The sequence below is a fragment of the Gopherus evgoodei genome, chromosome 1 (genome assembly GCF_007399415.2).
Source record: "Gopherus evgoodei ecotype Sinaloan lineage chromosome 1, rGopEvg1_v1.p, whole genome shotgun sequence".
Classification (NCBI taxonomy): Eukaryota; Metazoa; Chordata; order Testudines; family Testudinidae; genus Gopherus; species Gopherus evgoodei.
In genome coordinates, this window is record NC_044322.1 from 139,907,850 (window position 1) to 139,933,006 (window position 25,157).

The window sequence follows — 25,157 nt, forward strand, 5'->3', positions numbered from 1 at the left end:
AGCGCCCCGCATCTGGCCACACTCAGGCCCGGGGTCTAAGGCTCCTGGTGGAAGGTCAGTGCCGGAGTCCTGCAGTGACTGGGGTCTAAGCTGTGTCATTTTGCAGGCTGGACCTGAGTCAGGCGTGGCTGTGAAACCCAGTGAGGAATGGATGCGCAAGCACGGGCTTGGCAATAGGGTGACCAGACAGCAAGTGTGAAAAATTGGGAAGGGGGCGGGGGGGGGGGGTAATAGGAGCCTCTATAAGAAAAAGCCCCAAATATCAGGGCTGTTCCTGTAAATCGGGACATGTGGTCACCCTACTTGGCAATGCCTGGATCCTACAAACCCAGGTTTACAGTGCATCTTATGGCAATGAAACCCCCAGGACTGACTCGGGCTCCTGGGATTTCAGCTGCAGAACTATAAAACTGCAATGTAGCCTTTCAGCTCTAATGGGAGCCCAGACTTTAGGACCCAGCCCGAGAGGTGGATCTCTGAACAGCTACATTGCTATTTTTAGCCCTGAAGTCTGAGCCTCACAAGGCCAAGTCAATTGACCTGTGCTGTGAGACACAGTGAGGTGGATTTTTTAGACCCAAGAAGCATAAGGATGCTAAACTTACCCCTGCAGTTATACTGCAGGCAACACTGAATGTGTGAGTGCAGAACGGCCTGTCCATACAGGCGAACGATGCAATTGCCTAGGGTGCCACCTAAAATGAGGCACCAACAGAGGTGAAAGTAAGCTGGTACTGGCTGGTACGGAGGACCAGTAAGAAAAGGAGACTGACTAAGGGAGGGAGAAATAAGCCTGCTCCTGCATAAGGATAGTTTAAACTCAACTGTTCACTGATGGTTCACCCCAGAGCTAGGTTTCTGGCATCCTTGTTAATTTCACTCACAGTAGCTGGGGGAGGGGGTCGAGGGGAGGGTGTGTTTGACCAAGGCAGTGGCAGTCCTTTTCTGCCCCTGGGATGACGGGATCTCTCCAATACTAATATACACAACAAATACAAGCATTTGGCTGCACAGCTTAAATCCAGAGCTAATAAAAGCAGGTGGAAGGGGAAAACTCACTGTCACTTTGGTTTCTCAGCTTCTCCCTCCCCCTCCTCCAGCAAGGCTGCAGAAAAGGCTCTGCATTCCTCCCCCTTCCCCAGCAGGGGTTCTCCTCTAGGCTCTAGCTTGCAGTAGGGACACTGGCTGAGATGCCTGCTGCTGCTGCCTGCAAAAGAACAATTTAAACTAAGCTGTTCCCTGTGCAGTTCAGTGCCCAGAGTTAGGAGCTGTTTCTGGCATCCTTGTTAATTTCACTCCCAGTTGTTGTTGGGTGTGTGTGACCATGGCAGGGGCAGTTCTTTTCTGCGCTCCGGGTTGAGGGGATCTCCTAAACACAATCAAAATCAGGAACCATTTCCAAATTCAAATCTATTCCATTCCCACCCCAGCAGAGGATCATGGTTGTGATGTCCAAACTGCTTGCAGATCCTCTTCGAAATGTTACTGTTTAAAAAAAAACACACACAAAAAAACATGGAGGAAAGATGTGTCATGATGATTAGGGGTTTTTTTGGGCAAAGCAATTTTGCTAAAGCAACTAAAGATTTACAGGGAAAGCAAATAGCCCCCATAGACAAAACCACAAAGGGATTGGAGGGAAAAACTGAATATTCAGGGAAATTATTGTGCCTTCTCTGAAAGAAATAGTAGTTTCCATTCCAATCCACCTTATTTATATATCGATTTAAACACCTGAAATGTCCTTAGGACATCGGGTGCAATGGCAGATCTCTTTTTGTTTTGTCCTGCCTGCAGAGTGCAGAGGCTGAAATTGACAAAACTGTCTCTAAATATCTTGTATATTTCAAGAAGGCTATTCCAGTTGTCCTTCATTCACCCCTGACTCTCCCCTCCCCGTCCCCGGCTCCCTCCCTGGCTGGCTGGCTGTGGTTTTTGCCTTGGTTTCTTACTCCTTGGCAGACCCAGCCCAGTGGCACCTGCTGGATCTCTGCAGGCAGCAGCCCACAGGGGCCGGTTGCTGGGGTCGCTGCTGGTCGGTGGCAGGCTGCAGCTGCATTGTTTATGACACATTCATACACATACACACATACAGTCAGAGGTGAAAGTAAGCCAATCTGGTCCGGTTCGGCATACCAGCAAAAGAGCCAGTACTCTGTGCTGGACGCATCGACTTCCATGGCGGGGATTGAAAGAGCTCTGGGCTGCCCACGGCTTCAGGCAGCCCAGAGCCCTTTAAATCCTGGCCACGGCTCCAGCGGCTTGGCTGGGGCAGGGATTTAAAGGGCTTAAGGTTCCCCGCGGCTGCGGGCAGCCCAGAGCCCTTTGAATCCCGGCCACAGCTCTGGCAGCTGGGCTGGGGCCAGGATTTAAAGGACTCCAGGCTTCCCTCAGTGGCAGGAGCTCTGGGCCCTTTAAATCCCTGCCCCAGCCCTGCAAATCTCGGAGTTCCCCCAGCGGCCAGAGCCCCGGGCCCTTTAATTTGCCCCTGAGCCCCGGGGGACTCCCAGCCACCTCTGCAGCTGGGAGCCCCTGGTTGATTTAAAGGCTATGGGTTTCCCAGCCACAGCTGGTTCCCCAGGGCCTTTAAATCTTGAGAGGCCACACCTCTTCTGGATGAGGCCACACCCCCCTCAGGACTCCAGCAATACCAGTAAGTTCTGTAAGTTACTTTCACCCCTGGGCACCAAATTAGAGGAAAAAAATCAAAATAAAAAATTTAAAATAAAAAAGATGGAAAAAATACAAATAAAATAATGAAGATGTCATTATTTCAATTCCTATGCACGTATGGGGGTAATGTGAATTATAATTCATTTCTCTACATTTCTGATAATTTATTTATATACATAAATCTTTTATTTACTGCAAAACTAAATAGCGAATTTTTTTTTCAATTTGCTATGTAGGGTCAAGATGACCCACTCTGCAATTTTGATAAGCAGTAACTCAGCCACAATGAAACACATCTACCGGCAACAAGAGCTGCGATATTAGTGACACCTATCTCAAGTATACATCAAGGTCACATAGCCGGAAATTCATGTAGAGTGGAGATATCAAGAGTTGATACATGTCAAATAGTCATTTTAACACACGTTGCAGGTAGATGGTTAAGAATCGAGCAAATAATGTGGAAAATTATGTTTCTTGGTGCCATAGAATAAAGACTAACGTCTTTCAGCATTATAAATCCCAAATGTGAATATTTTTAAGAGTTAAACCTTAGCATGATTATTGGGCTGTATAATTATGAACTTTTCTTTGTTATAACTGGTTCACAAGTAATAAATAAGGTCCATAAAAAAAAAGTAACAATGTTAATGCTTAATAGACTACGAAAGTGATGATGTCACACTCCAAGCAGGTAACGGTGAGGAAGGAGATTACTTTCCAAACAACCGGTGTTAGGTTATAATGCCGAAAAAGGTCATTTTGTTTCCATGTAAATACTGTAACTAACTGTTTTAATAGGTAAGTGAGTATATGTTTCTAATCTGCATGTTTTAAGAGCACAGAGTGTTTTTTATTCAGAGTGTTTTGCAAATAAAGGTTAAAGTTCATTGAAGAGTTTTCTTATTTCTTTCTCTATTGGATGTGGTAGTAATGGCAATTAAAGCAGGATAGTGTAATGGATGATTTGGATTTGTAATAATAAAAATTATAATTAACATGTTTAATGCATTTTATTTGAAATCGGACTGAAATATCATCTAGCTATCATGTACAAATCTATTCTGAAAATGTCATGTCTCTCTTTTATCTGATCTCAGAAACATTGGCTGGACAGACGGACGGACGGACAAACCAATAATTAAGCCTCTGTTTAAAAAAAATGTGTAAAAATATTAAAAGGAAAAAAGGGGCAAAATGTTTCCCAGTTTACCAAAAACCTCAGCCTAGATCTGCCCTTCGGGTCTGGGGGTGCCGACTGCATGGTTCACCTAGGGCGCCAGTTGCTGGCAGCTAATCTAAGGCTGCCCCCATGTATATAAATACTGTATACACACACACACATATCTGCCTAGAGGTGTAGAGGCAGACTATTATACTGGTATATAAATGAGCACACAGAATTATATATCTGCTTTTTACATACATATAGTTATACAGATAGTTCAAGAGGGTGTAAAAATTAGTGTGCAATATATGACAAACACAAAAAACTAGGTTAAAAGACCATTATTATGATTGCAAAGTCAAGCACTCAAAAGTTAGTAAATGCCAGAATTAAGGCTTCCTGTTCAACTGAATTCTTTAATTAAATACTATTTTTTCCTCAGGACCCTTGCTCATTTAGTGTAAAGGATGGACAGTGCTCACTTAATGAACAACTATTCAATATTTTGTTTTCTCATTGTTAAACACATGCCTTATTTATTGCACACTACTCAAACCATGTTGTGAAAACAGAATTATTAGCCTCATGAACTTTTCTATGATGCTAATCACTATAATATCTAAGTTCTTCACAGACATTAATGAATTTATTTTCAAAATACAATTGCCCTTGAGATAAGGGATCATTATTATCCCCATTTTACAGATGGGGAACTGAGACACAGAGCGTTTAAGATAAAAAATGTCCACTAATTTTGGGTCCCTCATTTGAGACTCATAGCAGCTGATTTTACAGAGTACTTAGCATTATATAGCACTTTATATGTTCAAAGCACAGCTTCTATTGACTTCATTTGCAGCTGTGAGTTATCATCACTTAGGCAAATCAGACCCACGGCTTAAGTTAGGTACTCAGAAAATAAGAAACACATTTAGGGAAATCCTCTGAAAAGTTTGGATTTAGTGACTTACCTAGAATCAGATAGGAACTTTGTGGCACAAGTAAAGATAGACTCCAGTTCAGGGTGGATTGATTTAAATCACTTATTTTAATCATGATTTAAATCAGCCAGCAGGAATCAATCAATTTTAATCAAGTTTTGCATTTGTATTTTTTTTATTTTCCCAAAGAAAGGTTTTTTCTCACTGGTTGGTAACTGTTAAAAGATGCTGACTTACAACTACATATAGCCTTTCTACTAAATATTGTGCTTCTTTTTGCTAACTGTGAGAATACAATATATCAATACACATTTATTTAGGCAATCTTATAGCTTAATTCACATTTATGAAGATTCTTATTTTTTATAATTTTTTGAAAATGATTGAAAATGAAATGATGCATTTCTTATTTACTGATTGATTAATTTCTTACTTGTTATTTGCATCAAGCTACATGTGGATGGAATTCAAATTAAATTAAAATGCACAAAAACAGTATTTAATTTTGGTATTAAATAAAATTATCTCAAATATGCAGGAAATGTAAGAGAAAAAATTGTATCAAAAAGTTTATCTGAACATGTTTTGCTAACTGATTTATTAAATAAAGGAAATATTACCTATACTTAGTATATTCAACTGATTATTTCTGGTCACTATATCTTTCAAGACTTTAGAACTAATAGATCTTATCCTCTTACACCTAGTTTTTATTCACAAATTGGTAGAGAAAACAAGGTTTCATACTTTTTCAAATCCCAATTGGTTTCTCAACTTTGAATGAACTATAGTCATTTAACTGACTAAATGAACTGAATAAAATGAAATGAAGAAATATTAGTTCCAGTGCACCTGCAGAAGAGGCTACTGTTGTCAAAAGTTGGGTTAACACCTCCACAAAGCCTGGTGCTTTTCCAGTGACTTCCAGTAGTTCAGTGGTTTGACTTTAAATTATTTTAATAAAGTATGTTATTTTCAGGTCTTAACAATGGTTGTCAATTTCAAATTAAATTTTGAATGGGATTATTTAAATAACTATTTAGTTAAAATTTAAAATTTTGATTTAAATACATTCCAATATTGTTTTAATTTTAAAAACCCAGATTTTTATCCATCCTGATCCCATTCTCCAGGTTACTTTTAACCATGAGACCATTCTTTCTTCTTCCTGCAACTCGTCTCATTCACAATACTCATTTCTACTTTAGCACCCCGCATCATCTGTTGCCACACACAAGAGTTTCCTTCGTTACACAACCTTGATTCATCCCCAGAGCAGGTCTATCTGTGAACTAAATGAAAAAATAGAAGTCCTATGGAAAAAATAGTATGTGATCATGTAATTAAAGACTGTACAAGGGAGTCAACTACATTTGTACAGGCAGCCTTAATTTCTGGTATATCCTAACTTTTGAGTGTTAGGCTTCATTCCTTCATGTGGCACATGGTTCATGAGCAGGACGACTGGAACATTTTTTTCCCATTGCACAGACTTCTCCCCCTTGAGCCAAGGGACTAACTGATAGCAGTAGAAGGTTTTAATTCTCTGTGTTGACCAGTGCTAGAGAGCGATGGGTCACTCTGCCAGTGGGTTTCCCAGATACGTGCTGACAGCAGAGGAATTGTGAACCTCAGGAAACCCAGGTTCCATTCCAGGTTCTAAAGGAAAGCATGCTCTAATGGGCGCAAACCTTTCTGCTGGTTCTGTTCCAAGCTTTATACTTCTGTCCCATCCCAGTCCTGTCTCTTCCTCATCTTTGACTCATTGTCCCAGTCCCATTCATATTGCATGCCCAGTCCCAATCTCCACTCCTAAATCTTCTCATCTCAGCCCCAATCTCTTTGCCCAGCCAGTTCTAGTTTCCCACTCCAGGCTTCCCATTTGAGTCCATCTCTCTTGCCCACTCCTAGTCGAGTCTTCTCTCCAAGCCAGTCTCTACTCAACCATCCCACCCGCACTCCTCATCCCCGGGCTCCTTGCCCAGCCAGTACCAGCTCCCAAACACACAATCTTTGTCTTTAGTCTCTTTGTACAGGTAACCCAGTTCCTCCCTCTCAATACCTACTCCAGCCTGTCTCTTCCCTGTTCCACCTGCACACATGTTCACACACACACACCCTCTCTCTTTGCCTCTTCCCCAGTCCAGGTGTCCTTGCCCAACCAATCCTACTCTCTCCTCCACTCCCCCATTCCTCAGCTCCCAGTCTCCTTGGTCACTCAGTCACAGATTACTCTTCCCTACAGCTTCCAGTCCCCTTTCCCACCCAGTTTCAGCCTCCCCTTCTCTAATTCCCAATCACACTTTCTCTCTTCCTCTCTCTCTTTTCCAGTCCCAGTCTCAGCAGTCTCTTTGTCCCAGTGTATTCCTTTCTCTCCCCCACCCCTCCTCCCATCTGCTTATCCCTTCTGCATTAAAGTCAAAACAGCTTCCTCCTTCACTTTGCCTGGGGCCAGTAGGGGGTGTCATTCAGAGCACAGGAGAACAGGGAAACTGTCTCTTAGTTCAAGTGCCTGGCCCCGCCTGAGTCCAGAGCGGCTAGGATGAAGCATAGTCAGTATGCACAGAGTCTTCGTAGAATTTAAGCAATAATACTCTAAGACAGTGGTCCCCAACCTTTTTCATCTGGCGGGCGCCAGACAACGAGCCATGGAGGACCGTGGCAGCGGACAAGCATTCGCCTAAATGCCACCTACAAGCGGCATCATCCAGAGGCGTTGCAGCCAAAATTCGGCAGCATTTCGGTGCAAGCTCATCTGCTGGCCAGTATGAGGGGGTATTTAGACTCCCCAGTGGGCGCCATGGCGCCTGGGGACACCGTGTTGGGGACCCCTGCTCTAAGATGTGTCTACTGAGCTTGTGCACACTGATTTTTCACCAGTTTATAACCTGCCTAAAAATTTCAATAGATTTTCTTAGGAACAGGAAAAATTACTTACCTGACACAAAGGCTACCCTGGTACCAAACTGTAAGTCTTGGCTCCAAAATATGGGAATGCTAGAACTTTTAAAAGAAAAGGTCACCAAATTTTTTAAACATTGCAAAACTCATTTTCCCCTGGTCTTGTCCTCAGAAATGGCTGAACCATTTTGGCAAAAACTTTTCAAAAAATTCCACCTAAGGTAGACACCTAGAATGGAAAATTTCAGTCCAGACAGTTAAAGTGTGTCAGAGTTGTAGAAAACTGAAAACAGTCTTATAAAGCTAAGTGTCAGACAACCTTAATAATTAGCAAAGCTACCAGCCCCATCTATAATATATAAGTATTTGTACATCTGACATAAGTATATAAAACTGAATGTGGGACTGTTCATACACACTTTTACAAACCAGAATGTAAGCCTATGCACTGTTGCTATCTATAAATTATCTGTACAACTTTCTCTATGAATGAAATAAGTATAAATGTGTGTGGGTATGGTACCAAGTTTTAAGATCTATAGTAATAGCTGTATACACATATAACTACCACATTATACATATGCATATGGTCACAATCATATCATGCATATTATAATCTACAAACAGGACTGTCAGATATATAATAGATGTATATACATAAATATACAATTCCATATTATATAATAGATACTGGGTAAAATATTCTAAAATGCCTAAATTACTTGAGAGCTTAAAAGTCATTTTCAAAAGTGATTTAGGCATTTAAGATGGAACCTAGGTTCCTAATTCTATTAGGATCAGATCCTAAACCCCTAGGCAATTCTGAAATTGTACACACTTAGATGGACATATGAATATAATGCACATTAGAACAACTACATGCATTATAAGTTATTAATATTTGTTTTGTGCACTAGGTACTTCACAAGAAACATAGAGAAGATGGGCTCCAGCCCCAGAATGTAAATATGTTCACTTTGTAGACAATGCTGAGGAAGCAATGGAATGAAAAATATGCAGCTCCAAATGAGCAGGAAAATTTACAATAGAAGGACGGAATTACTGCATATATACCTAAATACACAATATTATATATAACAATTATAGTAATTATATATATGCACAAAGCCATTTTTAAATGCACTAATAGCTAAATACATACAGAATGATGATTAATTTGATAGAATACTTTTGCTTTTCAACTATAATCAAAGGAAAATGTAAATAAGCATTATTATTTCCATTTTACACATGGATACAGTCTAGAGACTTGCCTAAAGTCCCACAGCATGTCACTGAGAGAGCTGAGAATAAAAACCATGTGTCCTGATGCACTCCTCATACTGATTCCACAGTTATTTGTAGGATTTGAAAAATCCATTTATCCTTGGTTAGTACAGGACACCATTAATTTCTGCAGATATTTGAGTTTGTTTTAAAAAAAAGGTTTTAGCTCTAATGGTTGCAGAGAAAACCTTTCAAATATAAACTGATGCAGTGTTATGTACCAGCAGTTCTTGCCGCTACTCATACCTTTCCCAAAACAGACTAAAATTAACAAGACTGACCAGTTTTAATACTGCTGTTCAGAACCATGGGGGCAGCTGTGAAATGGATAATAATCAGCCAGGGCTGGTGCAACCCATTAGGTGACCTAGGTGGTCGCCTATGGCATTAGCATTTTGGGAGCGGCATTTCGGGTCCTTCGGTGGCAACTGCGGTGGCTGGATTTTCGGCCGCCCCAGTTGGCCGCGGCATTTAGGCGGAGGGACCTGGGGCAGGTGGGGAACGGGGAGGGCCGCCTGCAGCAAGTAAGTAAGAGCGCGGCATGCAGGGGAACAGCTGCCCGCCCAGCTCACCTCTGCTCTGCCTCCTCCCCTGAGCACGCTGCCCTGCTCTGCTTCTCTCCTCCCAGGCTTGTGGCGCCAAACAGCTGATTGGTACTGCAAGCCTGGGATGCGGGAGAAGTGGAGCGGCAATGGTGTGCTCAGGGAGGAGGCAGAGCAGAGGTGAGCTGAGTGAGGAGCTGCCGCACGGCTCCCCGGGCCGGGGGAGGGTGCCTCAGGGCAGAGGAGGGGAGCTGCCACGGGGGGGGTGCTTCAGGGTGGAGGGGGTGCGGAGAGCTGCCACAGGGCTCAGGGAGGGGGGCGCAAGGTGGAAGTTTTGCCTAGGGTGTGAAACATCCTTGCACTCACCCTGTAATCAGCAGAGGAAGAGATGACAAAAAATAAAATTCAGCAAGGAAACATTGCATATGTCAGGCAAGAGCTGAACTAGAGAAAGCTCCTTTTCCCCCCTTACAGATAAACAGGGCCAGAGGGCCTTCAAATGTATCATTTACTCAATAGCCTAGAGTCTGATGCAAAAGAAGGAGCCTCCTAGTGGGATCCCTAGGAAAGCACAGAGGCTACGTCTAGACTACCCGCCGTATCGGCGGGTTAAAATCGATTGCTCGGGGTTCGATATATCGTGTCTCATCTAGACACGATATATCGATCCCCGAGCATGCTTATATCGATTACGGAACTCCACCAACCCCAACGGAGTTGCGGAATCAACAGGGGGAGCCGCGGGCATCGATCCCGCGCGGTGAGGACGGGTGAGTAATCCGATCTTAGGTATTCGACTTCAGCTACGTTATTCACGTAGCTGAAGATGCGTATCTAAGATCGATTTCCCCCCCAGTGTAGACCAGCCCAGAGAAAGAATCCCACATCCTTCCATTTTCCAACAGCTGCAGGTAGATGGTGAGCTTGTCACTGGGATATTGCCCAGAGAGTTTTCTTGTGGACAACCTACTCATCTTTTGTATCAACCTACGGCTAGTGAATTTACTCCTCTAGCTAGTAGGTGTCTGGTACATTTTGCAGTTTCTGGCTGTTGCATACCCATATGTACACTATGTTATATATTGCCTCACACTTTTGTAGGGAGATTCCCTCACTTTAGATTTGTTTTAAGGACAATTTCAAAGTGTTATCTTCTTATGGGAAAGGATTTTACCACTTTGTGAAGAGGTGAGCAATGCTGACGGCTCCCAACAAATAAAGTGTTTCAATAAGACATTTAAAAATCTCCCTCAACATTTTGAACCCTCCTTCATTCAAATTGACCAAACAGGACAACCCTGTGTATAAAATCTGCAGAAAGTATGACAAAGTGGTCAATGTTTTCATACATTGCCACAGTTTACATATTACTAGGTCTGAATTCTGCTCTTGATTATGTTAGTTCAATGGGAGTTGCAGGCACATATCTGAAGACAACATTTGGGCCTTTGTTGAATATGAAAACTGGCTATTTGAGAGTGAAGAAATTAGGCTGAGTGTGAATGGACTGAATAACTCAGACTGAGAGCATGTCTACACTACAAAGTTAAGTCGACTTTATGTAAGTTCACATCAAGCCTCTGAATTAATTAAGTTGGTCGTGCATTTCCACGCCATGCTCATTGTCTTGGTGGAATGCATCCTCACGAGCAGCCCCTGGATCGATGCATAGAGCAGTGCATCTAGCCACAGGGTGTTTTGGGAAGGACTTGCAACGCTCATGGGACCAAAACTTGTCACGGGTGATAACGGGAACTTGGCTTCAGCCTCCCATGATGCACTTTCCTCCCTCCCTCCCTCCCTCCCTCCCTCTCCTGATATCAACGGCAAACAACCCATGTTTTTTCAGGCCTTTTTTTGGAAGCCTGACTTAGCTGCTCCCACGAAGCATGGATCCTGCTCAGCTGTGCACTCTTGTTGTGAGCATTATGAACATCTCATGCCTTATCTGCAGTATTTCCAGAGCCGAGACAGGAGCCGCTGTGCAGAACATGGTGATGTCATGCAAGCAGCCCTTCTGCAAGCCATAGAATGAAACAATTCCTGGTTGCTGCTGGCAGTCACACAGCAGCTGAACACAGTGGAGTGCCTTTTCTGGTCTCAGGAAACAAGCAGTGACTGGTGGGACTGCATCGTTATGTAGATATGGGATGATGAGCGGTGGCTGCAGAACTTCCAAATGCGGAAGGCCACTTTCCAAGAACTTTGTGAAGAGCTTTCCCCAGCTCTGAGAGCTGTTCTGACAGCAGGGAAGTGAGTGGAGATCTCTCTTTGGAAGCTTGCAATTCCAGACTATTAGCGGTCAGTGGGGAATCAATTCAGAGTTGGTAAATCCACCGTGGGAGCTGTTGTGATCCAAGTGTGCAGGGCCATTAATCAACTTTTGCTAAGAAGGGTAGTGACTCAGTCCAGGCAATGTGCAGGCCATAGTGGATGGTTTTGCAGTGATGGGGTTCCCTTACTGTGGTGGGGCGATAAATGGAATGCATATCCCTCTCTTGGCCTCACTCCACTTTGCCAAAGAGTACATAAACTGAAAGGGATACTTGTCAATGGTGTTGCAAGTGATGGTGGATCACAGGGGGCTTTTCACCAACATCAATGTGGGATGATCAGGAAAGGTGCATGACACACACATCTTTAGGAACACAGGTCAGTTCAGAAAACTGCAAGCAAGGACTTTCTTTCCAAACTGCAAAATAACCATTGATAATGTTGAAATGCCAAGCCTACCCCTTGCTCCCATGGGTCATGAAGCTGTATACTAGTCACCTAGACAGCAGTAAGGAGCAGAATGGTGGTGGAATGTGCCTTTGGATGTTTAAAGGGTCGCTGGCACAGTTTGCTTGCTAGGTTAGACCTCAGTGAAAGCAATATCCCCACTGTTACCACTGCCTGCTCTGTGTTCCACAATATCTGTGAACCAAAGGGAGAAAAGTTTCCACCAGGGTATGGTATGGAGGCAGATAGGTTGGCAGCTAATTTTGAGCAGCCAGATACCAGGGCAATAAGAAGAGCCCAGCAAGGAGCTGTGCATCTCTGGGAGGCTTTGAAACCCTGTTTCAATAATGAGCTACAGTAATGTGCACTGCTTATCTGCATTGTGCCTTCCCATAGCATCCCCTGTGTTGCATTAGTTTCCCTGTACCTCCCTTCCTCTCCTCAAACTCCTGAGCTTGGAATAAATTAAGCATGAAACATTTAATTTTATTATGCACACACAAAGAAACTGAAATAACTAAAATTAGTTAACCTTGGGCAAATGGGCTGATAAAATTGGGAAGGGAGAAACAAGGTCAGCTTGTTTTCAAGAGCACAGCACTCTCAATGATCAAAGACCTTGCAATGGGCACATTCTTTTTACCTTCCCCCAGTGTTGAGTGGAAGGGATATTGAACTCCCCCTCACACACACACACCTCATGGAACATCTGTGGGAGGGGGGTTGTGAACAGGGTGATGTTTGCAGGAAGTTCTGCAGTGGCTGCAGAGAAAGTCTAGCCTCAGGCTGCTTTTCTTGCAGCTCAATCAGACACCTCAACATGTCTGATTGGTCTTTCATAATCCACAACATCTCCTTTTGTGTGGCACACTCCTACTCCAGGGATGCTCTCCTTCTCTCCATATCCATGTTCAGTTTCTCGGAGAGTGAAATCCTCCACGTTCTGAGCTCCATCTCAGCTGTCTCAGAAGTGTTCACTATCTCACTGAACATGTCAACCCATGTCCTCTTTTTCTGCCTTCTAATCGGCAAAAGCCTCTCTCCTGGTGTACCAAAGGACAAGCTTTCCACTGCAAGGCAACCATTGTCAGTGCATACATTGTTTCTAGTGCAAGGTTGCTATTTAAAAAATCCCCTTATTATACTGCACTGCAAGCCAGAACATAATCAGAATCCTTAGCTATCCAACGAGTCAGTTCCAGCCATTGCCCCAGGATGTGGGTGACAGTTCTTTTGCTGCAACTTGTGGCAAACCCACGTGGGGAGCACAGTTGGACAATGCCACCTCCCCTACCAACATTGATGTTGCTTGAGAACAGGGACCAGCGTTAAGACTGACAAATTGCTATGTTTTCCCAAGGTGGCTTCGGGTGGTGGGGGGAGAAAAGACACAGCAAGCCCTTCCTCCATCCTTTAATGCTGCTCATAGTAGATGCCAATCCATGCCAACCAAAACAATGGCACATTAGGGAAAGCATGGTTGAGGGACCTGGAATTCAGCATGGGGGGGTTGGTGGATCACATGCTCTATTGTTTGTGGTATGAGCACTTGTATAATGAGAACTTCCCCCATTTCCCTTAGATGACCCTATGCGATATCACTCTCCTGAGGATAACAGAGGCAGAAAGGGAGCAGTTGCTGCAAGTGTCTAGGCTCAGACCTGGTCCTTATGTTGCTATGCTGTGTACCACAATGATGCCGGCAGAGTTAATACTGGAATGGCATGGGAAAGTATCCTACAGGGAGTCGCATCTTATGCGGGGGTTAGGTTCTGAAGTCAGCATGTAAGGCGAAAATCACGTATAATCAAATGCTCATTAAGTGGAATGGCGGGAGGAGTTGCCCGCACTACAGGTACAGTGTTTAAATTGTTATTTTTCTCTTTTTTGTTTTGTTTTGCCGAGCGCGTATAGTTAAAATCACGTAAGTTAGATGCGCCTATGATGCGACTCCATTGTACTGTCGTGGAAGAAATAAGGATTGCAGAGTACTTGCATGAAAGTTTCCTAGAGATGTCCATGGAAGTTTCCTGGGCAATCCCTGTTCACATAAACAGTCTTTTTCGGGGAGCACCCTCTGTGTAGCTGGAGCCGTCACCAGGAAGCAGATACCTACTGCATCTCATTTATTGTTCAGATTAAACATAAAATATAATAGCATGTAACCCCTATAGTTTGACTGGAAATGTGTACTCACCCGAGGTGCCTTCTCTGGTATCACACTCGAGCACCACTTTGTCCTGCAACCATCTAGGTTCGGGGATTTAAAAAAGCTTCTGGCTGTTGGGGAGAAAGGATCCACCACTTGCCTGTTTCCCATTCTCCTTATTCAGAATGTCCTCCTCAGTGTTGCCTGAAGTAGCCCGGCACTCAGACTCCTGGTACATATCTATACTGCATTTGGAGGTAGTGATGGGCTTGCCACCGAGAATTACATGCAGGTCATTGTAAAAGCGCATGTCTGTGGGGCAGAACCAGAACAACTGTTTGTCTCCCTTGTCTGCTGGTATACTTGCCGAAGTTCTTTTATTTTCACACGGCACTGCTGCATGTCCCTGGTGTAGCCCTTCTTCCACATGCCCCTTGTGATCTTGGCGCAGATGTCAGCATTTCTTCTGCTGGATCGGAGCTCTGCCTGCTCAGACTCTTCTCCCCACACAACAATAAAATCAACAACCTCCTGTGTATTCCGTGCTGGAGCATGTTTGGGGTGTTGAGTCTTCATGATCAGCTGGGCTAGCAAACGCTCCATGTTGATCAAACAGGAAATGGGAATTCAAAAGTTTCCTGGGGAGGACTGTTTCCCATGTACCTGGCTACTGTGCAGCAGAGTTGAAAAAGCTCTCCAGAGCAGTTACAGCAGAGCATTGTGGAACACCTTCAGGAGGCTAATTAAGTCAAATTACACAACACTGCATCTGCTCTACTTCTGTGTTGACCCATGAACATTGAATTAAGTACTACCCCTCTTGCTGCGGTGGAGTACAGAAGTCAACATTATAGGTGACTTAGGTTAGTGGAAGAAAACTGGTAGTGCAGGTGCATATACTATTAGATCAATTTAAGGCAGCTTATGTCGACCTATGTTTGTAATGTAGACCAGGCCTTAGACGTCCTCCAAGTCCCGAATGTGTGACACTGATTCAGGTTTTTAATAAAACCTCTTTCTATTATGCTTTTTATTTTTTGCCTATTTACGGGAAACCTACCTCCTGCTTCATGAGTTTAAGCTGTGCAGATTAAAAAAGCAGGAATAATTAGCTAGCAACTGTAAATAACATTAATTATAATTATATTTGGAAAAGAAACAGTAATTGTTGCATTCATCTTGTAAGTTACAGTATACACATAACTTGTTCTCATCTATATACACTAATTACATTAGAAGAAAAAAAGTCAAATTCTGCTCTGATTTACATGACTGTAAGCCTGAAAGAAGTCCGCTGTTTTAAATGACGTTTTCCAGATCTATACCACTGTAAGTGAGATCAGAGTTTTTCCCAACATGCACTGTTTTACTATGTTAGTTAGTCATAACTTGCGGGTCAGGGGAAGAAACTGTTTTCAGAGGAATCCTGGCTTGGGCGATAAGTAGTTTTTTTGCCATCAGAAAGGTGCTGATTGCAACTTATTAGCCAAGACAGCTACACAGGGAATCAAATAAAGCAAATCTATTTGTATGGTGTTAATGCCTCCAATGTGTTGTGGGACAAAGGATATTTGCTTTTAAAATATGAGATAAAAACCTGTAATAGAATATAAAATTTGAGTTATGTCAAGTTTCCTATACCCTCAGTTTCATGTTGTCACATTTATGAGGTAAATAAGGTACATGAATAGAATGTGAGATGACAGGTTTATGTAGAATGGATATAAAAACAGGGTTTGTAATGAATAAGGGTGTGAAACACAGGAATGGTAGCAAGAAACAAAAACTTTATTTCCTGACCATAGTCATGTTATCTAGATGAGGTTTCCAAAAACAGATACCCCATTATGTAACATAGATAAGTGTTCACTGTGTGCATTGAACATTTTAACAATGCACATTGGCCCCAATTCTGCTCTCCCTTGCAGTAATATAAATCTGGAGTAACTCATTGCATTCAGTGGAGTTACTCCAGATTTTTATCCATGTAAATGAAAGCAAAATTTAGTCCACCTTCTGTTTGTATAACTAATTATTTTGTGTATAGTTCAGAATCTTATGTGGATACCATAGCCTTTACACTATAAATATGGCAATCACTTTTGTTTATTTTCCAAATATAATTGTAATGAATGTTGTCTGAGTTGTTTACAGTTACTCCAGATTTACGCTCAAGTAAACAAGAACAAACTTTGTTCCCTTTTCTCTTAACATAATTAGTCCCCGGTGGTTATGGTTATATCTTCTGGTTAAAAAAGGATCAACTGCAACTTTAACATAGTGTCAATAAATAGAAATAACTAATGAAACCCATCAAAAATTACTGTCTCTGAAATTCATTGCTTTCTGATCACACAACTACTTCTTGTTCTCAAACAGTTTCTTCTGCAGTGGTTTATTCAGCTGCTGGAATGGATTCATTAACTTGTCTTGAAGGCTGCTTTACATTACACTGGCTGCCAGCATTCCTTGTGGGGTGTTCTGATAGGTAGGCCGTGCCAGGATGTAGGGATAACCTGACTATGCACCCTCCACTGGAAGCAGGGCAGTGTAGGAGTTACTATAGCAGCATCCCATCACCCGAGTATTTACCTGCCTAGAGATATAGCGCGCAGGTTGTTTTCACCAAATGTCCAACTGCTTTGCACTAGGAGGCCAGAGCAAAGCTGACAGTGCATAGGAGCATTGGGACTTATTATTGTATTCCACAATTCTATCTGACAGAATTTGTCACAGAATTCACCCCTGGTGGAAGAATGATGTACCAGAATCATAAGAACATAAGAATGGCCATATGGGGTCAGACCATCCAGCCCAGTATCCTGTCTTCCGACAGTGGCCAACTCCAGGTGCCCCAGAGGGAATGAACAGACCAGGTAATCATCAAGTGATCCATCTCCTGTTACCCATTCCCAGCTTCTGGCAAACAGAGGCTAGGGACACCATCCTTCCCATCCTGGCTAATAGCCATTGATGGATCTATCCTCTATCAACTTATTTAGTTCTTTTTTGAACCCTGTTATAGTCATGAGCTTCACAATATCCTCTGGCAAGGAGTTACACAGGTTGACTGTGCATTCTGTGAAAAAATACTTCCTTGTGTTTGTAACCTGCTGCCTATTTCATTTGCTGACCCCTAGTTCTTGTGTTATGAGAAGGAGTAAATAACACTTCCTTATTTACTTTCTCCACACCAGTCATGAGTATATAGGCCTTTATCATATCATCCCTTAGTCATCTCTTTTCCAAGCTGACAAGTTCCAGTCTTATTGATCTCTCCTCATATGGCAGCCATTCCATACCCCTAATCATTTTTGTTGCCCTTTTCTGAATCTTTTCCAATTCCAATATATCTTTTTTAGTTGGGGCGACCACAAAAAAGCTAAGAGAATGTTGGGAATCATTATGAAAGGGATAGATAATAAGACAGAATAGATCACATTGCCTCTATATAAATCCATGGTATGCCCACATCTGTATGCAGTATTCAAGATGTGGGCGTACCATGGATTTATATAGAGGCAATATGATATATTCTGTTTTACTATCTATCCTTTTCTTAATGATTCCCAACATCCTGTTCGCTTTTTTGACTGCCGCTGCATATTGAGTGGATGTTTTCAGAGAACTATCCACAATGATTCCAAGATCTTTCTTGAGTGGCAACAGCTAATTTATATGTATATAAATTATTTTATCATTTTATATTCATATTTTGGATTATGTTTTCCAATGTGCATTACTTAGCATTTATCAACATTGAATTACATCTGCCGTTTTGTTGCCCAGACACCCAGTTTTGAGAGATCCTTTTGTAGCTCTTCGCCGTCTCCCTGGGACTTAACTATCTTGAGTAGTTTTGTATCATCTGCAAATTTTGCCACCTCACTGTTTACCCCCTTTTCCAGATCACATGTTGAATAGGACAGGTCCCAGTACAGAACCCTGGGGGACACTACTATTTACCTCTCTCCATTCTGAAAATTGACCATTTATTCCTACCTCTGTTTCCTGTCTTTCAAACAGTTACCAATCCATAAGAGAACCTTCCCTCTTATCCCATGACAGCTTTCTTTGCTTTAAGAGCCTTTGGTGAGGAACCTTGTCAAAGGCTTTCTGAAAATCTTAGTACACTATATCCTCTGATTCCCCCTTGTCCACCTGGTTGTTGACCTCCTCAAAGAATTGTAGTAGATTCATGAGGCATTATATCTCTTTACAAAAACTATGTTGACTTTTCCCCAACAAATTATGTTCATCTATGTGTCTGACAATTTTGTTCTTTACTATAGTTTCAACCAATTTGCTTGGTACTGCAGTCAGGCTTACCAGCCTGTAATTGCCGGGATCACCCCTGGATCCCTTTTTAAAAATTGACTTCATATTAGCTATCCTCCAGTCATCTGGAATAGAAGCTGATTTAAATGATAGGTTATGGATTACAGTCAAGAGTTGAGCAATTTCACATTTGAGTTCCTTCAGAACTCTTAAAAGCAGCAAAGAATCCTGTGTCACCTTATAGACTAACAGACGTTTTGGAGCATGAGCTTTCGTGGGTGAATACCATCAGGTCCTGGAGACTTATTACTGTTTAGTTTATCAATTTTTTCCAAAACCTCCTCTAATGAACCTCAATCTGGGACAATTCCTCAAATTTGTCACCTGAAACGAATGGCTCAGGTTGGGGAATCTCCCTCAGATGCTCAGACATGAAGACTGATGCAAAGAACTCATTTAGTTTCTCAGCAATGGCCTTATCGTCCTTGAGCACTCCTTTAGCATCTCGATCATTCAGTGGCCCCACTGATTGTTTAGCAGGCTTCCTGCTTTTGATGTACTTAAAAAAATCTTTGCTATTACTTTTTGAGTCTTTGGCTAACTGTTCTTCAAATTCTTTTCTGGCCTTCCTAATTATATTTTTACACTTAATTTGCCAGAGTTTATGATCCTTTTTATTTTCCTCACTAGGATTTAACTTCCACTTTTTAAAGGATGCCTTTTTGCCTCTCATTGCTTCTTTTATTTTGTTGTTTAGCCATGGCGGCATTTTTTTGTTCCTCTTACTATGTTTTTTTTAATTTGGGGTGCACATTTAAAGTTGAGCCTCTATTATGGTGTCTTTAAAAAATTTCCATGCAGCTTGCAGTGATTTAACTCTTTGTGCTGTACCTTTTAATTTGTTTAACGATCCCCCTCATTTTTGTGGTGTCCCCCTTTCTGAAATTAAATGCCGAAATTAAATCTGAACATGTTTCTTTCTTTTTTAAAAAATTAAGCTTTCAGCTGTTCTAGTTATAGAGAGACCATGAAAAAGTGAAGGATTGTAAGCCAGTGCCATGTTGTCTTGCTGAGGTGGCAGAGAGCCTAAAACAAGTTTTAAGAGGTATGAACTGCCCCATTCATGGCCCTTTGGGCTTCATGATTCCACAGCCTCAGAATTCAGCATTTCTGCAATGGAATTTGCCATATGCTGCAGGCATCTCCTTGCCTTGCTGGGACCTGCCTACTGTCCTCCTGCTCTGCAGCTTTCCCCACAAGGTGCAGTGAATTAGATTACTGTGCATGACCTACAATTCCATGGTGCAAGGCAGCATAGGAGGTCATTTGGGAGTCAAAGCGGGAGTTCAGCTTCCAGCAAGGGAGTGGGTAAATGTCCAAAGTATAGGCTGGCCATCTGGCCTGACTGTAGAATGCTGCAGCAGCTGTGGGCTGGCAAGCTAAGAAAATGAGCTGTTAAAGTTGGCTAAAGGCTTTCCACTTTCCTTTTTAGTGCTGGGCCACCTAAACAGCCTTGCAACCATTGTGGCCCTTGCTGCTGGGCCTCTGGAGAACATAAACAAACAAACAAACAAGTGTCAAACAATCATTGCATCAAGGTATTTTATACCAATAATTAGTTTTCACTATGAGCTACAATTGCATCTGTGTTTGAGGATAGGAATGGTGGATATTTAAAATAAATTAACCTTCCTGTGGAATTTAAGGGTTCTTGCCGCATAATTTGGTTCCAGTGCATTGTGGAGTAGATGGGACCCTTCCTATATATCTTAAATTGAGTCTTTAACATTGGAAATAAGAAAAGCAAAATACCCTATTCCTTCCCAGCTGCAGCTTTAAAACAGAGGATGAAGAGGGGATCTGACTGGTCATCTTTGAACTCAGGATTTCACGATTTAGCTTAGAAAAAGAGATCCAGTACCTCTTTTTAAGTGTGCCCAATTTTGCTCACTTAAATGGGTGTCTAGTAAAGCAAGTTCCAGAGATGTAGGTCTGCTTCTGCAAATATCCTGCCTCTGGGTCCTACAAGCATTAGCCTGAGGATACTGAATTCTAGCACTCTGAATGAACATAGGTTCTAGAAAAAAGGCAATGTTTATGCTAATCTGGATCAAATCCATTTGGGACCTTATATATAATGACCAGAATACTGAATTGCAACCAGTCAACTGGCAGCAGGTGCATCCTACTAAGAAGGCAGCCAGCTGTATTCTGAACTAGCCCATGCTCCTAAGTGGTTTTCCCAGCCAGTCCTTTACAGTGGTCCATCTGAGGATTATAGAGGTGTGAAGAACTGAAGTGAAATCTACATCTGTATTTAACAGTAAATAATTTATGCTCTTTGCTGTCACAGTGCATGTTTAATTCAGACCAGTTTAGAATGATGTGCTACATTTTAATTTTGTACTAGATTTTATAATATAAATGCTGATGGGGGAAAGAGAAATCTCATGTTTAAAATACTCCACAGGAAAATGTGCTAATATGCTACTGTTAACATACATAAGCTATTTTTAGAGTAGTTTGGAGAAAAACATAAATTATTAATGCTAGTTTTCTGTCACTAGTATGATACCAGTAGAAAACTTTAGATGTGGTGTCTACTGCAGCTGCCATTGAAGATTCACATTTACCACAGTTAAGTCCAGTTCTAAGGATAAAACAATACTGTGGTATCTTATACAACTGTGAGGTAAATCTGGCAAATACTGACTTTATAATGGTAACAAAGTATCTGTGCAAGTTAAAGAATGACACTGAAACACAAGGGCCCATATCCTGGTCTCAGTAACAGTGGTTGTAAATCAAGGTAACTCCATTGAAATCATTGGAATTACATTGGTGTAAATCAGTACCACACAGAAAAGTAGTATTAAAAATATGGTGGGACTGAGTCCCCTCTCACTTCCACTGGCTTCACAATTCCATTGACCCTTAGTGGAGTCACTCATGCTTTTACACCGGTTGTAAGTAAAGGGAGAATTAGGCCCCTAAGCTATTAGGATAAGTACTGTTATTCAACATCAGAGCGAAAGATGAAATAGGTCAGCTAAATGATGATGATGCAAAGAATATAATAATAGATGAGGCATCAAGTGTTGCAATAAACAGGTACTTCTTAAGGATGACCCCAATTCTGCTTCCATTACAGTTAGGAGTGTTGAAGACTTTGTGTATTAGCAGTCATTTATTTGACTAGTGCAATAAGAGTTACAACACTACTCAGAGAGGACTAATGGATAACTGTAGTTTTAAATTACTCATGAATGTGTTTGAAAAGATTATGATTGTCTAGATATCACAGAATGCACCCACTGAGAGATGCCATCACAGGACATGAATAATATGATTGATGTCATACTTCAATTAACAGCAAGTATTTTTTATTGCACCTACCTGAACTCAAGAAGTTAATTAGGTTTGTCCTGCTAAGTGCCATTGGCAGCTCATAGCTCTGTCACTATTTTTAAAAAGATGACAGACGTGATTTGTCAGTAACTTTCAGCCTTGCCAGGCCACATGGAAATTATTTTTGTTAATTTTAAGGGTTTTTTTTAAATATAAAAACATTGTATAGTTTAAACAGAGTGCATATCAGTGAAGAGTTGTTAGTACAAGTAGTTTCACTCATTTGGGTTACTAAAAGCAGATGTTTCTTCCCCTTATAGGTGTCCCAAGATCAATATAGATCTCAGGACTTATGTGGGCATAGGAGGCAGAAAACATCCTCCCCCATCATTTCCATAAAGGGACAAACCTAGCCCCATTAATCTCTTTAATGAGTGAAGTGAGAGGAAACTCTGTATGTAAAGCGTGACCTGTGATTTGAAAACATGGGCCTGATTTCTACAGTCCTTACTGAAGCTAATTTCCTATTAATTTCCATAGGATTTTTACCTAAGTAAGCCCTTAAAAAAACAAACAAAACAAACTCAAAACTTCAAGAGGTTAGCACTGATAATAGCCAGGTAGTTCAAGGTTACAACACCCAATATAAAAATAAAATCAAAAGCAACTATTTTAAAATCAACATAGCAGTCTGACTTCCAAGAACAGTAGGAATGATGTAACTGCTGATGAAGAATTCCTCATAATTAACATTGTTTTATTGTAACAATCCAGAATAGATAGTTCTTTACATACACAGCTCGTCTTGAATTTCTTTAACAGATAGGTTAAGAGAAAAAGGGAGGGTAGTGGGAAAAGAAAAATGCATTTGTCTCTATTTCAAATAGATCTTATTTTAAAGAGAAGTTTACCTAGTGCTAGATAAAAATGAGATGTTGAGAATCTCGACCATCTCCAAATTATCTACAAAAAGGGGCTATTAAAATTATGATAGCATCAGAAAAATACTGAATATCAGTATGAAGGAGGACAAACCTAGCAAGATAATATAAGTAGAAGGATTTTAATATATAAGAACAGGCTCCTTAAACAGCACTCACCATTATTTTCCTACTGGTGTGGTTTCCGTGCATGAGAGGAAAATGATGAGAAGAAAAGAAATAAAGTTGTTAGGGAAAGATGAAGGCATGACCTTACTAAATAAAATAACAGTTAATGAGACATTGTTCAAGTATATCAGAAAGGAAAGCCTGCAAGAGAGCCAGTGCATTTGCTGGACTACCAGGGACTAAAGAAACAAATGAATCTCAGGAGGATGAAGACATTGCAACAAAAATCTTAATTTCTGTGCTTCAGCTTTTCCTCAAGGATGCTGGAATGGTACCTACCCAAGGTTCTACTCTTTTCAAGTAATAAAGATGAAATACTATCACAGATTGAGGAGTCAAAAGACAAGGTGTTGGAACAAAGTACACAAGTTAAAGGACAAGACACCAGGGTCAACTAATATTGTAAAGAACATCAGAGTGGCCATACTGGGTCACACCAAAAGTCCATCTAGCCCAGTATCCTGTCTTTTGACAGTGGCCAATGCCAGGTTCCCCAGAGGGAATGAAAAGGTAATCCATCCCCTGTCATCCATTCCTAGCTTCTGACACCAACCCTATGCATCCTGACTAATAGCCATGATGGACTTATCCTCCATGACTTTATCTAGTCTTTTTTGTGAACCCTGTTATAGTCTTGGCCTTCACAACATCTGCTGGCAAGGAATTCCAGAAGTGACTGTGAGTTGTGTGAAAAAATATTTCCTTTTGTTTCTTTTAACACTGTGCCTATTAATTTAATTTTGCTGCCCCTAGTTCTTGTGTTTTGAGGAGTAAATAGCACTTCCTTATTTTACTTTCCTCCACACCAGTCATGATTTTAGAGACCTCAATCATGTCCCCTTGAGTTGTCTCCTTTTCCAGCTGACAAGTCCCAGTCTTACTACTCTCTCCTCATAAGGAAGCTGTTCCATACCCCCTAATCATTTTTTATTGCCCTTTTCTGAACCTTTTCCAATTCCAATATATCTTTTCTGAGGTAGGATAACACATCTGACACACAATATTCAAGATGTGGGTTGTATGAAGGATTATGATATTTTCTGAGGCAATATGATATTTTCTGCCTTTATTATTTATCCCTTTCTAATGATCCCAACATTCTGTTCACTTTTTTGACTGCTGCTGCACATGAGTGGATGTTTTCAGAGAACAATGACTCCAAGATCTCTTTTCTGAGTGGTAACAGTTACTTTAGACCCCATCATTTTATATGTATTGTTGGGGTTATGTTTTCCGATATGCCATACTGTCAACATTGAATTTCATTGCATTTTGTTGCCTAGTCACCCAGTTTTGAGAGATCTTTCTGTAGCTCTTTGCAGTCTTGAGCAGATTTGTATTATCTGCAAATTTTGGCACCTTACTGTTTATCTCTGTTTCCAGATAATTTACGAATATGTGAATAGGACTGGTCCCAGTACAAAACCCTGAGGAACACCACTATTTACCTTTCTCCATTCTGAAAACTGACCATTTATTCCTACCCGTTGTTTCCTGTCTTTTAACCAGTTACCAATCCATGGGAGAACCTTCCCTCTTATTCCATGACAGCTTTCTTTGCTTAAGAGCCTTTGGTGAGGGACTTTGTCAAAGGCTTTCTGAAAATCTAAGTATACTATATCCCCTGGATCCCCCTTGTCCACATGGTACTTGACCCCCTCTAAGAATTCTTGTAGATTGATGAGGCATAATTTCCCTTTACAAAAACCATGTTTGCTTTTCCCCAACAAATTATGTTCATCTATGTGTCTGACAATTTTGTTCTTTACTACAGTTTCAATGAGTTCTGATGGAATTTAAGAAAGAAATGAGTGAGCAGTTAACAATAATATAAAATCTCTCTTTGGCAAGTTCGATGCAAAAAGGTCCAGTAAGGTCTTTGGGACTTCTTAATAAGATTTCCTCTGCCTGGGGTATTTATTTAGGCATTCTCTAAAAAGACAGCCAAACATGCCCATTAGTACATAAACTATTCAGGCATTCTTCAAGAGGTGTCTGCTTCAACGATCATTATCAAAGGAAGGCTTACAAATAATATAT

At 41.4% G+C, this 25,157-nt stretch overlaps 1 long non-coding RNA gene across 1 annotated transcript; it reads right to left on the reverse strand.

Annotated features, from left to right (window-relative positions):
• Window positions 1-18,474: 18,474 nt before the first annotated feature.
• LOC115646336 lies at window positions 18,475-24,832 on the reverse strand. The gene is made up of 2 exons (XR_003998995.1): window positions 24,773-24,832; window positions 18,475-18,555 (listed from the first exon to the last, which is right to left on the reverse strand). It is a non-coding gene; the product is annotated as an uncharacterized LOC115646336 (long non-coding RNA).
• Window positions 24,833-25,157: the final 325 nt, after the last annotated feature.